The sequence below is a fragment of the Balaenoptera musculus genome, chromosome 4 (genome assembly GCF_009873245.2).
Source record: "Balaenoptera musculus isolate JJ_BM4_2016_0621 chromosome 4, mBalMus1.pri.v3, whole genome shotgun sequence".
Taxonomy (NCBI): domain Eukaryota; kingdom Metazoa; phylum Chordata; class Mammalia; order Artiodactyla; family Balaenopteridae; genus Balaenoptera; species Balaenoptera musculus.
Genome location: NC_045788.1, coordinates 59471064 through 59485959, shown reverse-complemented (window position 1 = coordinate 59485959; position 14896 = coordinate 59471064). Strand labels below are relative to the sequence as shown.

At 46.5% G+C, this 14896-nt stretch overlaps 1 protein-coding gene across 4 annotated transcripts in view; it reads right to left on the bottom strand.

Moving 5' to 3' along the window:
* Window positions 1-14896, bottom strand: part of LOC118893890 — a 38659-nt gene that overhangs the window by 4406 nt on the left and 19357 nt on the right. The window lies entirely within an intron of this gene.

The following is a 14896-nucleotide window of genomic DNA, read 5'->3' as shown; positions in this document are numbered from 1 at the left end:
CTGTCTGTTCTCATACAGCTTACGACAATTTCAAATTAGGCATTTCCCTCCCTGTACCAATGAGCAATTCAGCTTTGGATTTTGGAGTTGAAATCTGAAACTAAATGTTCAACAACTTCAACACCCATCCTTTGAAGTCCTACATCATTTCCATCAATGTGATCAGGATTTCTGCAGTATATAAATCCTTCAGCTCAAAAGTAACTGAATGGCATCTGATCATAAGTAGCAGGAACCCATAATCTCCAGCAAGCTCTTTCTCTGCCTCAATGTCATTGTCTCTAGTTGCATTTTGGCCTTCTCTCTACATGCTGCCATATCATGTGAGAGCATGAAGAAGATGTAATCCTTCCTTATCTGTATTTTCTCCCCTTTTATCTTCGATGTAGTACTTTTAACTCACTGACTTCTTTGACCACTGGCATTAAAAAAAAAAAAGTAGTACTGGGTGGACCTACTGTGGAATCTACCCCACTTGATAGATTAGATTATGTGATTAAAAGGTTAATTTATCTCACAAGACCCTTGCCAAGAAGCCTCATGACCTTGGCATACTATGAATCCTTTACGCACCAAAAGTGAAAGGTAATCTCATTCATAGATTTGCTCTGCCAGTGAACTGATGTATTAAATAGTACAGTTACCCTTAGCCTACTTGGACCCACCTATACAAAGAAAAGTGCTACAGGGGATCAGACAGTAGCAAGCTAGGTGAGACAAATTCTGTTTATAATTTCAAGGCATGAAGGCGTAAAACTTGTCCTTTCTAAAACTAAAGCTATTGGAGCCTGCATTTCCCACATCAACCACGGCTAAGATCTTTGGGATGAACTAAGAAACGCCACCTCTAATTAGTTCATTTGTCATCAGAGAACCACTGCATCAAGCCAGGTATTTTACTCCTATTCAACTCTAGAAGAAAATGGGACAACGTGGGCTATTATAAAAAGCTCAGCATTCAGTGCCAACATTTCAAATTGGCCTCATTTTACAAGTTCTCAGAAACCCCCAAGTCATTCAGACTTTGTCTTGGCAACCTTGCACTAGCCCCAAACGGGACTGTTAACACAGTAGAGTTTATCCATTATCATAGTTCACAGGCTTCTCCATAGCTGCAAGTTGACATTTGGAACCTGTGTCATACAGAAGGGGTGAAAACCCATCCAGGAACCAAGTCACTTATTTCCAAAGTAACTGTCCTGGGTGGGTGGGGACAGGGGTGGAGCAGGGGACGGGGAGGGGAAGAACTAGGCACACAATAACCAGGCTGGGATTGACTGAGCTCTGATGTCCTTTAAGGACATCCAGGTAACTGATGAAAAGAGTTCTCTTCTTGGATACTTGTTCAGTGTGTGAATTTACCTTGTTTACAATTATGAGAAATGACTGATCCTATCCCAGCCCTATACACTGAAGAGTATTATTATTACTTAGAAATGTGGTGCACAAAACCATCTTGTCCTTGATTCTTAAGACATAAACCACATGAAGTCAATACCACAAACTTGAGGATTTGCCTGAATTCTTAATCACACAGTGCAGAGATATGCTACTCTGGGTACAAGAGACGTACGAGACAACCCCAGTGCGTACATAGCTCTAAACTGTTAAGTTGTTCATTTCTCTCTATGCTTTCATACACCCCCCAACTCCATCCACCCCCCCCAACACACAGAAAATATTTATTTCCCTTACTGTCTGCAATCTAAACTTAAGAGCACACAAACCATGAGCTGGAAGAACTGTTTGTTCGCAGTGCTATTTATGTAATACTTCTCTTTTTTCTACCTAGGCATCCACCCCAAGGGACTGAGCAATGCATGGTGCTACTCAACTAAGTCTGAGAGAAAAGGGGGGTGTAGCAAGAGCATCTTCACCACTGCAGTGTTCTAGCTGCACCTGTTTTTTCACCCAGTTCCCCAAACTCACTCTCAGCTTAATTTTATGAACATACTATCTGGGTCTCCATTTATCTGTTAAAATGGTCCAGGGTGCTTGCCAGGAGTATTGTGCCACCATTGCTGGCACATTTGTCTCTTCTGTCTAATGTCTGTCATTACACAAAGCGTTCTAAAAAGCTAATTTCCAACTCTGAAAATATACTCTTACTACAGAAGTCATTACATTAGCATAACAAGCCCAAAGTTCCAAGGTGGTAATTTGGTTATAGATCTCAAATCCTTCCTGTTCAATCATATTGATGTTGAGGTATGATGTTACCCTGCTGCCACTAGGATCTGAGTCAGTGGATCCCCTGCTGGAGGGAAGTTCTCCTGGCATGAACTGTTTGTCCTTGGGAATTCAAAGTGAGGTAAATGTTTCAAGTTTCACCTGCCCAAATTGGGACATTTCTTAAAGATGCCGCCATCTCTTTTTTTCTTTCTCTTTCTGTACACTTCTTTCCTTGACCACCAAGAAAATATGTCTTAAATGATATTCTTCCACAGGTGTCTCATTGGACATGGACAAATATCAGTACTGCTCTCATAGGCAACACGAGCACTTTTTGGTCCTTTTGTTGGGGGTGGGGTTTGGGAAATCCAACCTCAGTCTGCCCTGCCAACTGTGGCCGTGCAGATTAGCTGAGACTCTGCTGAGGCCCGGATGGCGATGGTGGTAGCAAGGGTCAGTAAGGTTGAGATGTATTCAGATGTTAATTTACACCTGAAAAGACTGAATGCAGTTACCCACACGGGGGGTGACTGGAGTTTCTCAGGAACACTGGCCTTGAGTGATTCCTTGGGAAACGTGAAAGTTGAAATGGAGGGGGAAAGTCGTCTAAAAGTTATGGGAGCAGGAAGAAGGGCGGGGAGTAGGGACAGCCTTGATGAATTAAAGGAAATTTATTTAGCCACCAGTTATAAATCTATGTTCAACTTTTCCTTTTTAGCATAGTTTTAATGTACAACGGACAGGTGGTAATTTCCTCTTTACTAAATATTTGGAGATTGTCTATCAAATCCAGAAATACTGACGTGGAAGTAAGGATGAAGGATTAGCCTCATTTTATCTGCCATCAGGATGGGTGTCCTTGTTTTGCTCTATGTTTAACAACTGCTACCTACCTTGCTTAGTGGAATTCCAAAGTACCTCATGAGTAACTAAGAAAGAAAAACCTTCTACATTCCAATACTGCCTTTAACCTCAAACATGGTAAAGGGTTCATTCAGACCCCTGGACCACACTGAGGCATTAATTAGGCTGATGAAATCCATCGAAATGTATGAATTCAGCATAATCAAGTTTCTACCGCAGACTATCGTTAAGGAATACGTGAGCAGCTGGGAGAATAGAAAGTACTGTTAGAGTTAAGTCATGCATGTAATTGAGTATATTTAACATAACCATTTTAATGATCAGTGATTAAAAGTGCATCTTACTTAAATGGTATATCCTCTGCAATTTGTTCATATCAACTTGATAATATTCTCAAAAGGAAAAAATAGGGATACACATTTCTAAATAAGATCTTTTTTGAGTTTGGGGAGAAAAAGCAGGAAAGTGAACTTGAAAAAAAAAAAAGCGGCTTTTGCATGCAAACAGCCACACTGGTGTGATATAAATTAATCACTGTTTTAGGTACCGTCTGTGCTCAGTTCAAAGTATTAGGAATATATTACAGGTGATTTTTTTCATCCCTCAAGAAGAGTGTATTTTATTAAAGACGCTTTCTCTGTCTGATAAGATTTTTTTTTTAAGAGACAGGGACGGGGGTCTGCTCAAATCCTGATGATTTTAAGAGCTTCTCCTAGGAACCTGGGAAGTTCACCTTTCCAATTCCACTTCCAGCCTGTGGGGTTGGCTGATCTTAGTGGAACTCACCTCTGTGAAGATAGCATTGGGGAGGAGAGAGAGTACATCACAAGCAGAGAGATGCGCCTGGATATGGCTGTCTAGGGCCACAAACAGAAGAAGCCCTCAAAGGGAAATGAGCTGTTCAGATCAGCTAGCGGCCTGAGCCTAAACTCCACACACTTAGAGGCAGACTGCTCTGCTCTATTCACTCGGACCTGGCCAGATAAATGAAGTCATTGTGGAGCCACTCACAAGCCAGCCCAACTCTTTTTGTTGTAGTTTCTCAGCTCTTGTGCTCAAAACACGCAAATCACTGATTACCTAGGAAAGAAGAGGTAGATCTAGATCTATAGCTAGAGGTATGCACATCCCACAACCTGCACGCATCTATGCAGGCACTATAAAAGTAAGGGTTTAAGAGAAGGGATGCAGTTGGCCTAGCTCTCGAAAGTTGCCTCACAGGGCTTTTTTTTCCTCCCTTCACCCCTGCCTCCACACCCATAAAGAGGTCAGTCTATTCTCCCACTCAAAATAGTGTTAGAAGAGTGGCACGTCTTGGATGTCTGGGAGTTGCACCACGACTTTTTACGAACCTAAAACGGGAGAAAGGAAGGCACAGGCACATAAAACTATGTCGGGTCATATGATCTGCCTGCTGCAAACAAAACAAAAATATTTTAAGGGGAAATTTATTTGAAGCCTTCCTTTCACCCAGTAGCGTTGTCTTCCTTGGCTTGGAGGGACAGCTTTTGAGAAATCAGGTCTCTCAAGGGGCTCTCCTGCACCCAACGTATAGTCTATAAATATAGTGGAAGAGTCATGCCAGGGGTAGTCAGTGCAAGAGAATCTGGAGTCTTGAAAGCATCTTTTTCTTCTGGCTATGGTGGCACTTAAATGATAATGCGGGCAATGGAGCTAGGAGATTTATATCTTTTGGAAAGTAGGGCAAGCCAGATGGTAATAGCGTCATTAACACACAAACTTGGGATGTGCAAGTGAAGCTTGAAATTGGGAAAGAGATCAGGAGAACAAAGGGGGCTGCTGTTGAAAGGCTACCCCTCTTCTGCCGGCCAAAGCTAAGAGCCTCGTGGTACTGGGGTCTGCTCCTGCTCAGAGCTGGATAATAAACGACAGCTTTCCCCCTCCCCTGTTGTGACTTAGAAAGCACCGAGGAAACTTTTGCAATAGGCAAATGTGGCACTTATTTATGTGTAACCCTTTGTAGTCTGAAGTGGCAGGAATGGGCCTTTAATTCAACTGCACTCCCACTCTCCACCCCCTACCCTAGTTGGATAAGCTCTTGCAATTGTTGACATGTATTTTATGAAATCAAAGTGCCGCTTGTTGCACATTTCAGACAAAAGTTCATTTTCCTCCTCTTATGTAAACACTCTAAGTAAATATTAAAGGTTGAACAGCACTACCTTTTTCATTTTGGTGATGGGGGTTGGTGCAAAGGTGTTGGCGAGGGTTAAACTACAGAGTTTTACTTTGGAAAGTCTTAATGTTTAAGTTAAACTCCCACTTGCCCAAACAGATACAATTCAGAGAGAATACAGGAGTTAAGACAAGATTAACAATGGCATTAATAATAATAATGCAGGTTTATAATAAACATCCACACAAACATCTATAAACAGGCAGGGCAGTTTGGAACTAAAGAAGACAAAATTAATGACTTCGTTTTCATATATATATGTATATGTACGTCTGTATATGTAAGACAGCAAAGGTAACGGTCATAAAGTACTGAATAGCTTGAGTGATGCTTGTTAGCGACTCAAAGTTGACAATGTCTAAACCAAAATCGAAAGTTTTTCTTTTTTTATTCTTAAAAAAAAAAAAAATACTGGCGCTCTTTAAAAGCCCGAAGGACTTACCCTCAAGGCATTATTCAGAGTAAAACTGAGACTGGCCGTTCGTCACAGGCAATTGTGAAGGGTTTCAAAGGGCCGATCAAACGATCGCCAGAGTAATCTACATTCAAGTCCGGATGGTGGTGTTACGGCACACACCTGCGGGGTGTTTGCTGTCCGTGCCCCTTGCCGAGCTACAAATCATCATTAAAGCGAGCTGCTTAAGCTTCTTCCCAGCTTCTAGACAAGAGTTACTTGGGACAGTTCACTTTGATATTGCTACAGCTCGCAATTGACAACCACGCTATTTTGGAGCTCAAGCCCGAGCCCACACCCTAGTTCGCGCGCGGCAAAGTAAGGAGGGTGGTGTGATGGGGGTCAGGGGGGAGTGAGTCCATTGTAAAAGTCTGTTTCCTGAGCACACTCACCACGAAAATGTATAGGAAACCAGGTTAGAAGCACCTGAAACCCGCCTTGAGTTTTCTACTGAGAGTCTTCCGAGATTTCACTGTCTTTGCCACGACTTTTAACCCACTCAGAGTACAGACAAATTTCACAACCTCAGTCTCTCTCCTTCCCTCTCTTATATACGCACACTCGGGCCAGCACACTCCCTCGAGTGCAAGATAGCATTACTTTTCTCGATCAGGACCGGGGATCTACTTTGAAACTTTCACTTTTGATTCATTCGTTTGGGATTATGTCCCCCCCTTCTATGCAACCCTGCCCTTACTGTCCTCACCTTGAGAGAGAGAGAAAAAAAATCTGGAGTTGGGTAAAAGGGAAGGGACGTGGGGGTCGGACAGTTGGAGCACGGGAAAAGGCAGGAAGGTCAGTTTCTGTCTGCTGCCTGCCTGCGTGTCTGCGAGCCCTCGGCAATCCGTGTGCGCCCCATTTGGGGTGGGGGGAACAACCGGTGGCCGATGAGGCCAAGATCAAGCAACACTCGGAGCGAATGTATCAATAGACCAATTTTCTGCTCCCACCGCGAGCTTTTTCATTTCAATCCAGAGTGGAGGCGTCTGCGCTGCGCAAGCCTCAACAACACGGTAGCGTCGGGAAAAAGAGGGCGCTAGATGCCGGAGGCGCAAATATGGAAATTAACTCATTAGGAAGGGGTGTGGTTACTGCGAAGCCCCCTCCTCCATCCCTTCCTTTCTCCCTTGCTGCCACCGTCCCAGCTTGCTAAATATGAGATTACAAACAAACAAATAAAGCAGAAGCTGATTACGCAGCCCCAGATCAAACACGCTCCAGATAATTCGCTTCACTCAGCGCTGCGGCCGGACCTGCGGCGCAGCGCGGGCCCCTAACCCCTGCCCGTGGCTTCCGCGCCCGCTCCACGCCAGCCAGGCTTCCGCGGCTCTGAAAGCCAGGGCCCGCGGCGGCGTTTCGAAGGCACAGCACGTGGCCCTGGCGCCCGGTTTGGTATAAGTTTTAAAAGATCAGACAAATGCTTCCACCAATATGGTAACCCTCCGAGGGCTTCTGCTGATTCCAGAGGTCCTACCCTAAGGCTGCTTGGAGGGGAGGGTGGTGGTGTTCTCTTTTGGGAAAAAAAAAAAAGACCCCAAACTAGAAAGTAGCGTCCCAGAGTGCCTGGCCGGGGGGCTTTTCCTGTGGCTTGGCACCCCGAGCGGGTGGGGGGGGGGAGTGGGCGTTGAGAAAGGCTGGGGCCAGGCTTGGGTCGATTTGAGCGTTAAAGACCCGGGTTGAGATATTAACCAGAGACCAGGTACCCAAGAGTGAAGGCGAGGGGGTTGGAAAACCTAGGCTGCCAAATTGTGTGTCGAAATAAAATGTTTGGATGGCGGGGGGGGGGGGGGAGGCAGGGAGGGGGGAGGGGGATAAGAAAGAAACAAAGCGCAAAACCTCTCACATACCCCTCCCCAGCCGCCCTGCCCTCCCGTCCTTAAAGCGGGCCTCTGTGGAGGGCTGCTTTTATGGTTTTTCTTCCTGCGTGGCCCGCCTCCCCGGCCCTGCTCCTTGCCCGGCGCTCCCCCAGCTGCGGGCCCCTTGGAGGAAGGCCGCCCAGTCCCCTCGTCTCCCGCTGCCTGCAGGCCACCGAGCCTCAAAGCGCGCATTGTCCAGCGGGGGCGGGGAGGCCAGCGGGCCCCTAGAGAAGAATAACACTGCGCCCAAGTCCTGTTAGGGAAAGTTTCCTAATGCACTCCTTGTGGTAAAATACACTTTTAACAGGGCGGGGGGTGGGGGTGGGGGGATGGGGGGATAACTTTTGAAAATCCATGGCCTTCTCTCAATTTCTCAACTCTTCTCCTTGTCACTTTTTCGGTTCTCAGAAAGGGGGAGAGTGGACCGGAAAGAAATTGGAAGGGGGCCAAAAATGTGAACATGACTCTAGAACCGTCGATGTGATGGTTTTAAAATGCGGGTGGGAAGAGAAGGGGGGGGGGTGTCTCCACCCAGGTCTGGGCCGAGGACAGCTGCACAGTTGGTGCGCGGGGGATGAGGGGAGAGGGGCCCCGAGGGCGCGTGTGCAGGCGAAGCATTTCGCACCTCCTGTTTATCTTAGAAGCGAGGCGGGCGGGCGCGGGGCTGGGGCCTGGGTGGGGGGGGCGAATTGTTCTGCCTCCCGACAGGCAGTAGAAGTTGAATAAAATGGAGAGGCGGGCACACGCAAAAACAAAACCTGCTGTAGACTCGGAGTCTCTCTCCTTGTTCCGAATTCCAAATGGTGAGGGTTCCCCATTTGCAAAGAACTCCGAAGTCTTAAGACCCCAGAGACAGCCGTCCTCCTGCTACGGCAAGAGCCGCGACAGAGAGCCATTAGAATCGAAGCTTTGGGGGCAAATGTGACTAATCTTTCATTCGGGCAGCGGGGACCCATTCCTTCCAAGCGTTGCCATCTGCATTTGAGGGGTCTTTGGGTTTCGTCCGCTCTTGCAAGCAATTAGCAAAATAATGGCTCGTGCCCCTGGCAAAACTCTGCCTGAAAAAGTATATTCCAAGACACTGCGTTGGTGAATCCGTTTTTTAAAATCAAATCAAAACAAAATAAGACTTTTAAAGAGCCCCAGGCCGGTGCTCTCGGTGTCCAACAACCAAAGTGACCGAAGGGGCGCATTAGTGGCTGTGGCTCTTTAGGAGTTGCGCTAATTTGGTATGTGGACTCAATGTCCTGATGCTAAATCGGCAATATAAAGGGCTGAAGAGCAAGCCCGATAAAAGCTCTAATTGCTACTGGAAGATTTAGGTGGTTGCTAGGATCTGAGGACCACCACCACAAAAAAACCTCCAATAGAGTGTTTGGGCTGTATGCATTGGGGGTTGGGGGTAGAGTTTCTACGGCGAATAGTGCCCACATCTGCTGGAACTTCCATATCTAAGCTGTTCATTTACGGGAGCCAACTTATGAAATCTCCACAATTAGATCTTCATTGTTCTTCCTCCACAACACTGTCTAGAAAGAAAAGGTCTTCTCGGTCGGGGCCAATCCAACGAAGCGTTTGACGTTATTAAATAATAAAGCGATTGTGATTTACATTGTTGTTCAGAAAAAAAGGCCAATTATCCACTGTTATGTTACCATAAAGATCATATTAACTCGAATTAGTAATCAAACAATATGCGAGCGTTTAAAAAAGTACAGCCGAACTGGGTGACAGCTACCGCGACGTCTTCACTTTCACCAGCGAACCCACCCGCGCCGGCAGCCGGAGCAAGGGAGGCAGTCGCCGCAGACCCGAAAGGAGGGAGAGAGCAGCAAAGTGGTGATTAACGGTCTCCAGTGTTAATTATTCTCAATTAATCCCAAACAGTGCAAACCTTCCCTGGTTCTCTGGAAGTTCCCTGGTTTGGGATGCTCTGAGAATTCCGCCTTTCTGGGAGGGGTTTGTAAGAAATCCGGAAGAGGCAATCTCAGTGAGCGAAGGGTAGGGGTGTAGGTGTGCGTATGGATGTTGCGTGCGGTGTGTGCGCGGGAGGTTTGCTGCCTTTCCCGGAGCCTGGAGCGCACCCCGAGGCGGGGGCCTGGGGAGGGCATGGCCCGCAGCATCCTTACACGCCTAGTGAATCTTGCGTCTTCTCTACTCAAATCACTCTCTCTCTCTCGCCCTCTGTTATTAGGTTTATAACTCTTTGCCCACTTAAATTTGTGCAGCCAACCAAGGAAATCTAAATAGGTTTGAGTCGCCCCTTGGGTGCAGAATGGAGGCTTTAATAAGAAAGATTAATTGTGGGTGTGTACCTGCCGGAAGACGCGGCAGCTATCAAACAGTGGAGGGCAGCGTGTCGAGGGGAGGGAGACGCCTCTCGTCTGAGGCCCAGACTTTAGTAGGCGCCGTAGGCATACTCATCGCAGCCTACGGGCAACTGGTTGCAGTCACAAGCAAAGGGCGCCACAGAGATGGTAAGACCCGTCTCTTCCTGTGTTATGTGAGGTTTTAAAGAACTTGGCCCCTATTCACCTTGCACACCAAATCCTCCGGCCCTGCGCTCTGCCCCGCCGGACTCCCGACTCCTTGCCTCCACGCCCGAGGCGGGAGTTGGGTAAAGCTGTGGCTTCTGCCTTGGGAGGTCTGCCTATTCCTGCCCCCCACCCACTGAACAACAATGTTCAGGCGAATGATAAAGGTTTTGCTCCGAGGGCTCGAAAGTTGATATTTTTGTTGCCGCGGTGAAAAATGTATATGGTTACATGGTTTTTTAATAAGCGAACAGGGAGCAATTTTCCTCGGCGCGATGCTTCAGCAAGTCCGGGCACAGAGGGAAATCAGACAGTGGCAGGGCCGTGTGGATCTCGCCCGCGCGGCGGCGGCGGTGGGGGAACCTTCCTGGCCCGCAAGGTCCTTTCCTCCTTCTTTCCTCCCTCTTTCTACTAAACGCTCGGATCCCAGATTAAGAAGTGTCAGAAGGGGGTGGGGCGGAGAAGAGTAGGAACCAGGTGGGGAATGGGGGCAGGAAGGGATTGACAAGAATAGTTTCTCTAGTAGCGTTCCCTCCTTCAATAATTCCATTTAAAACCTGAGGCCCCGAGGCCCGAGTTTAAACAGATGTACAGTAAAATCTCCCCAAGGTCCGGCCCTTCAGTGGTGGGGCAGGCAAAGAGTGGTCGCATCTTTGCCGAGAGTTTTCGAACAGTTGCTGCCTTTCCTACCCCCCTTCTCTATCTCCCAGTAAAACCAATTCAAAAGGGGACAGACTCCACTCCACAAGATTAATGTTCGTTCATTTGCAGGATTAATCCTCTCACGAAGCACAATAAAATACTAGGGTTCTTTTAAATTTAAATAAATACACGAAATCCGTGCCTTCCCTCCTTTCCTGCTTAGTCTCTCTCCAGACATCAGAAAACAGTGCCTTGAAACCTAGTAAATCTCAGAAGAACTTTTAACTCAGAGTTTTCAGATCATCTGGGGGCTGTTGTGGGCATTGATATTGGGAGAGAGTGGAGAGACCAGCTTAACTTTAAATATCTATGGCTATACATTTTGATTTGGAACTCGCGATTAAAAATCTATTTGTTCCTCCCAGGGCTCAGCAGATTTCAATGTTGGTCATGGAGCCACAAAATGTTCATTAAAGGAACCTAACCAAGGCTACTGTATGGCCACTTTGTGAACTCAGAACTATGGATGGGGGAAAAGTATGAAAGTGTGAGTTGATGTCACGCTGGCTGTCAGTGTGTGGTCTATTGTGGAGAATGGTGCTTTTTGACTGAACAGAGGGAGCCCCCCTCCCCCCTTCCCCAGCTCTACTGCACCTGCACTGGATGAGGGAGTCCCTGCCATTCAGCCCATCGCAGATTGTTCAAACAGAAGACATCTCTGACAGCACTCAATTCATTACATTTCTTCCTGCTTTTCAAACCAACACACACACACAAAATGAGTATTGCCAGCCAGTGACAGCCAAAAAAATCTTAAAATACTTTATATGCAGCTAATTTGGAAGCTCACACAACTAACTATGAAATATTTTGTATCCTTAACTTGTAAGGCTTCTCGAAAAAAAAGATTACCTGATGTTTCCTACTGAAAACATACCTCCATAGTTTACATGGGCAGAGTAAGTTTTGCAGAAGGACACTGCAGCATGGTGCATGGAGAAGTTTTAATGGGAATGAAAGCAGAAACTTGCAAAAGAGAAAAGCCCCTGATTTATCTTATCAGAAGGGCGGCTCAAAATGCATTCATTATTTATGCTGGTGAACCAGCTTGCTAATAGAAGTGAGGTACCCAAGAGCCAGGGGCGGGCAGTGAGCAAAGCAGGAAAGGGTAGTACGGGAGGCATCAGGCTGAAGTGTGAGCTAAACATTTAAATCAATTTTCTAACAACGATGTCTTCCCCCCATATGCTCAGGTTTATTTTGCCATCTTAGACTCCAAGACGTTTTTGCACCATTTTACAAAGCTGATGAGAGAGTGTTTAGAAAGCTGATGAGAGCGTGTTAGCCTAGTTTAACAGAAGTTGGAGTAAACAAACTCTCACAAGGAAAACTTAATTTTAAGATATTTTCCTTGGAGGTGGGAGTAAGGGGGAAACAAAGAAAGGGAAGAGGACTTTGAGCAGAAGGAAAACACAAGTTTGCCATTTAGTATTTCAGACTGATTAAACTGTAATGTTATGCAATAACCCAGATTTGAGTTATGTGTGATAGTCAAATCGACCTGGATGTGAGTTGATACTAAACTGACTGCATGTGAAATATTGGCTAATTCTCAGTAAATCATTAGTCTGAACCAATATCAGAACATAAGGCCTAGTTTCCAGAACCCCTCTCATTGCAAGGGCAGTCAATGAATTAAATCGGTTCGTAAACAAAACTTGAGAAATGCAGAGGTGCTTTCACTCAACAAATAATTCTATCCATTTTACATGGAGTGCACGGACCAAATGTCTTTCTTATCTACAGTTTAAATCACTGTTCCAAGGCGTTCTCTCAGCAATTCTTTCTTGATTCTAAAAAGATTATTAAAAGCTATGCAAATTATTAGGAGTGGAGAAGGAATGAGAAAGTGGAAATGGCATAGCAATGGCAAGCCAGAAGCAAATGTCCTAACCATGGCTCCATATTAGAACCGGAAAACTTTGGGGAGTCCAATTCTACATCCACCACTGAAACTTATGCAGGGCTAAATAAAATAAAGATACGGTGTACTTGGTAAAGGCTTTTAGTGTAATTTGTTGATCGTCTCAAAACAAAACAAATGTAAACCCAAATCAACTCATTCAGACCTCACAACAAACTCTACTTAGCAAATCAAATAACTATATAGTTGTTTACCTATATATGTAAATATATAAATATAAATATGTATTTATATTTATATAAATATACTGAGTGCCAAGGTGACACAGTGATGGGTGTTGTGTGCGTGACCATGTAAGTAGTGAAGACTCTGGCTATTTGTGTGTTTGGTTATGCTGAGGGGCGACAGCCTCTGTAGCCTCAAAAGCTGGAGCTGGGTTCTGGGGATGGAGACCAGTTCCCCTGGCCTCTCCCTGCAAGTGTTCGCATTGCCCTTTCTGGAACACTCAAACGAATCATTTCATCCCGGAGGCCCTGCAGACCCTGACGTCACGAGGTGGAGATGGGGGCGCAGTCCCGCTCTGGCCTGGCCGCCAGCGATAAGAACCCTCGGGAAGAATTCACCGCTCCTTTTAATACAGTAATTATTTTTCTGCCTTCTGTGAGGGGGGGCGGCTCCTGCCCAGAATGTCGGTATCCCTCCCTTCAGGAAGAAGCCCAGGGGTGGCAAGTTTGCAGGATAACTTCCTAGGCGAACCCTAAGCCAGGAAGGGCACTGGAAAAGGAAGAAGGGTGGTCTGAACAAGGCTAATTTCACCGCCCAAGACCAGAAAGGAGAGGAAGAACCCGAATTTCTGTATTGATCTCTGGAGTCTAAAATGAGAAGCTTTTGCCTTCCCTAGCTCCTAATTCCAATGCACAGTAAGAAAAGTAATAGCTATCAATTAATCCTATTTAGCGTCAGTGGCTTTGTACTCATCTTCTGCGAGGTAACTATATATTATCCCTATTTTATAAATGGGGAAGTGAAGGATCTGCATCCTCCCATCCCTACCTACTCTGATCCTAGAGGGGCGCAGTATTCCGGGGAGCCTACGTAGCTCCTGTAGCTTCCCACAGCCATGCCAGTGCGCAGCCTCTGGCATTGGGAAGGACTAAGAGCGAGATAACTCATGCTGAGCCTCGGCACCAAACAGGGACAAATAACCCCTTTAAAATAAGGGTCTGAGATTAAAGGCAAGAGGAAGGCAGAACGTGAGTCAGTCAACCTCTGATTTGGGAAGCTTGGGGCCTAGAACCATCTTTGGCGTCACGAGGTCAACGTGGAGAGAGCTGGGGTACAGGAGATAGAGGACTCCGGAGGGGCGAGGGACTTTGCAAACTTGCCCAACGCGGCACGGTCCAGGGCCGAGAAAGGAAATCGGGCCGTTTGGGCAGGGTTCGGGCGGAGAGAACTCGAGCCCTCCGCAGCACCTTCCCAGGGAGCCCCATGGGGGCTGTGGCCAGGGCCGCGGTGACGTCAGGTCCCCCGCCGGGCGCTTGGCCGCCTCAGCTTTCTCCTGCCCGCGCATCCGCTCCGGGCGCTGGGCGCGGCGCGCTCCCTGGGGCTAGCGGGTGGGAGGCCCGCGCGCTCACAGCCCTGCGCCGCGCCCCGCACCCAAGGCCAGGTAGGGAGGCAAACGATAGCTCAAGGCGCCGAAATCTTTACTAATAGCGCACATTTCATTCGGTACATGCAGGCAGACGAGGGTAATGAAACGAGCGACTCCTTGGACCTTTTAAATCACCTGACACTTCTTTGCAAAGTAGAGCAAGCATCTCAAGTCCAAAATCCCAGAAGTAGCAAATATCTTTGCGTCCTGAAATGAGAGGACGTTCCATTTGCTTTTGAAGAGAAACTGAGTGCACTGCTCACTGAATCAGAAATATCACCATTGCACCAAAATATAAAAATAAAATCCATCTAGACCCGCATACATAAAGAGAGCTCGCTGCCAATGAAAATCGTGGCCTTGTCTTAGTAGCCCACCCACCCAAAGAGAATTCTTCTCTTAGTTAAAATAAGAAAGTCGAGTCCATTATTTCCTAAAGTCCAAGTAAGCCAAACATAAAGAAATTGAAAACAAAAATTGTAAAACCGGAGAGCATCGTCAGAAGAGAGGGAGGTTACAAAGTCTCCCTGGGTGATATCAGAGGTCGTATTTCAAGGAAAGTTTTTAATAGAAAATAACTATGAAAGATACTAAACCAATTC